The sequence below is a fragment of the Podarcis melisellensis genome (genome assembly GCF_964234715.1).
Source record: "Podarcis melisellensis genome assembly, chromosome: 1".
Lineage (NCBI taxonomy): Eukaryota > Metazoa > Chordata > Lepidosauria > Squamata > Lacertidae > Podarcis > Podarcis melisellensis.
In genome coordinates, this window is record NC_138528.1 from 29,496,728 (window position 1) to 29,500,081 (window position 3,354).

The 3,354-nt window shown below is 42.5% G+C and overlaps 1 long non-coding RNA gene across 1 annotated transcript; it reads right to left on the reverse strand.

The window, feature by feature from the left end:
- Positions 1-341: 341 nt before the first annotated feature.
- Positions 342-1,500, reverse strand: LOC309367241. The gene is made up of 2 exons (XR_014166956.1): positions 1,359-1,500; positions 342-415 (listed from the first exon to the last, which is right to left on the reverse strand). It is a non-coding gene; the product is annotated as an uncharacterized lncRNA (long non-coding RNA).
- Positions 1,501-3,354: the final 1,854 nt, after the last annotated feature.

Here is a 3,354-nt window from a genome sequence, read left to right on the forward strand (position 1 = left end):
ATAGTGTCAGGCTGAGAGTGCGGGGTTGCATAGCATCCTGCCCGCAATGTTACATTGTGCATTCATGTCGTACTACATGGGTAGAGTTTAAGCAGAGCGTTTCACCAGACACCACCACCCACTTTCACCACAGCCACAGAAAAAGAGGTAAAGGAAAATAATTAAGCAAAAACAAGAAGCAAATGTGTAGGTATAGGATGGGGAATACCTGGCTTGCAAGCAGTACATGTGAAATTCACTGTGGGATTGTAGTCAATCTCAGTCTGAACCAGTATGTCAGCAGTAGGACGTGGCTTTAAAAATAGCTAATGCAATTTTAATACATAAATTAAGAGAACAGATTTTTCAAGTTGCAAGAAGTCACAGTTCCACTTTATTCTATATTTTTCAGGCTTCATCTAGGGTACCAAGAGATCTTAAATGTAAAAAACAACAACATAGTAAATTGATTAGCTGCATGATAGATGCTAGAGTAGTACACATGAAACACTGGGAAATCATCTGAAAGCCCAGGTTTAAAAGAATCAATAGTAAAAACCTTCAACCTTGCAACTATGGCACAATTGTCGTCTTTCATAGGAATGAAGGAAAATCAGTTATATTGGGATGATATAAAAGTAGACATATAAATGAGGTATATTCCTAAGTATGTGGGTTTAGGACTGCAGTTTTAATTTATTACTGAAACCGCTATGTTGTGTTAAGACAAATGAGCAAATAAATCAAATATAGAAATAATTTAAATTGTGTGTATTTTCTGGGTGTTTATTGTGTATTAAAAAGAAAGAACAGAGGGAAAACCCATCAGATTAATAGTGCAGTCCTATGCATGCTTACACAGAAGTTGGTCCTAAATAAGGGTATGTAAGGATTGAAGCCCTATCACGCCTACCTGGGAGTAGGTCCTTTTGAATACACTGGTACTACATTTTGATGAAATGTTGCCAGTAGTGAGCTATATGGACCAATGGCCTGAGAGCTTGCTATGTTCCTATAAAATGTAAGGCAGCTTCCCATGCTCCTATAAAAGATTGGGAAGCAAGCAAATGCTTTTGGGGGGCATGCAAGTTCTGAGTTCACTGTAAACATGCATAGGTTCAGACACTTATTTATTTATTTACTTATTAATTTAAAACATTTTTATCCTGCTCTTCAACGCAAGCCATTTCAGAGCGGGATACAAATTAGAAATGCCGTAACAGGCACAGATTGATTGGCTGCTGTGGTTTTTGTTCAGTTATTGTTATGTACTGAAGTTCTCACTCTGGGCCAGCAGGGGGATACTGTAGATAGTTTCTACTAAGGTCCACATATGCAAATAAGGAATTGAAAGTGACGTTCAGTGATTGGATAGTTACAGAAAGTTGTTACTGTTGCGTTGTAGTGGAGCTCTATATAAGCAGAATGGCTGAACCCTTCAGTTCCGTTCAGTTCTGGCCTGTGAATAAACAAGAGCTGTTTGAAGAATAGCTGTGTTGTCTGATATGTTCACCCACAACTTAACAGTTGTAATCTAACAAGGGGTGTATAGGAAAGGGTAGTGCCTCTGGTGTGGGACACGTTGTGCTCCTTCTGGGGTAGTTTGCCCACCTTTAGTCCTCACCCGCCCCTCAGCTCTCACCTTTGGCTCCAATGGGTTCTGCAGCCAAGCTGGTGCCAAAACATATTGCTCTGCTTTTCTTTGGACCACATTAGTGAGGCCGAGAGTGGGGTCTTGTCTGGGCAGCCTGAGTCCTCCATACACACTGCCCAGGCTTGCTCCCCAGGGACGTCACTTTGGTGCTGCTAACGCAACAGTTTGACTTCACCCCTGAAGGCGCACTCCTTTGTTTCTCGAGACAGACGGATGCCAACCCATCTAACAAATTGTAAGGCCAACGTGTTATGGATGCCTCCTAAAGCAAGGGGTAGCGGACACAGGGCCCTGCACATGCTGTGAGCTGCAAGGGCAACAGCCCCAGCTGTTATGGCCAATGGGCAGGAATGATGGGAGTTGTAGTCTACAACATCTGGCGGGCACCACATTCGCTGTCCCTGTCCTAGAGGGCAAGTGTAATGGAACTTATACAAACACAGGGTTGAATATGTAGGGAGGAATTTGTAAGTACATCCTACAGAGAGTGCCTGTGGAAATATGGCTTTTATGGACTGTTACGTTTCTACAAAAAACACAAAAAAATGTTGCCCCAGGTTCCAGAAAGTGTCCTTCAGAAATGAAGAAGAAAAGCAGGCAAAATAGAACTTTTTCACATTATGAAAATATGATTTAACGTTGAGATGAGAGAATATTTTGGGTTCAATCGGTTTAGACTTCAGAATGCCACCTAAACTACATAGGGAAAGAACGCAACATCTAAACAAAGACGAAAGGCTCCTTGCAGAACTTGAAAAGTCCTCCTGCAAGTATTAGTCTCGTGGGTGGTAGATTAAAGAAAAGGAACGGACGTCTCATCTTCAAAATATGGAACACCCAGGATCAGAGCTGTCTCATTTCTCATTTCTGTTTATACAGAGTGCTGCTCAGGTAACACACATAACACTCTTTTATCTGTATATAAGGGCTGTTGTCTAACGGTTGTCTATTCGTGCTAATAAAAACCAGGCGTGTTGCATTTGTTTTTCAATTGGTGCTCATCTATTGTAATGCAACTGGGATTGATTCCCAAGGAGGTTTTGATGGAAATACATTACAGCATTGTGTATTACGTACTGAGACACTGACTAGCTCTATCCAGGTCTGTTTCTAATGTTATAACAATGGTGCTGCCAGGCCCCACCCCTTCTGATGCTTCTCTGCCACTGCCCCACTCTCCATGAGGAGAGGACAAAGTTCTGTTCCTGAGGATCACAGGAATCTGCCTTAGCTCATACCAGGTCAGACTGTCTGTCTGTCTGTCTGCTCTGACAGTGGCTCTCCTGGTTCCTTCCTATCACCTGGTTGCATTAACCGGAGACACCAGGGATTGAACCTGAGACTGTCTGCATCCAAGGCATATTCTAAATCCTGGAACTATTAATTGTTGGAACATTGGTTTTCCTTGAGGGTTCAGACCTACGGCTGGATCATTCAGAGCTATGTAAATGGCATTTAATGCCAAAATACTATGAGGCAAGGGGCATTCTCAGTGCTAATTCCAAGGGCAAAGTGGGGGGCAAAACACTGGTCTGCTGCGGTTAATAACATAGCACTGATGTCACAATGGAAGACACACAATATGAATTAGAAAAGGCCGTTGTTCCCGTTTTGTGGTTTTCATAAATTCAAGTTAGATGCTAAATGCAAACCTCCTTTCTGAGGTTTCCCTCCCAGCTTCCAGCTCGGGGGTTCAGTTCCTATGTGACCTGGAAGCATCC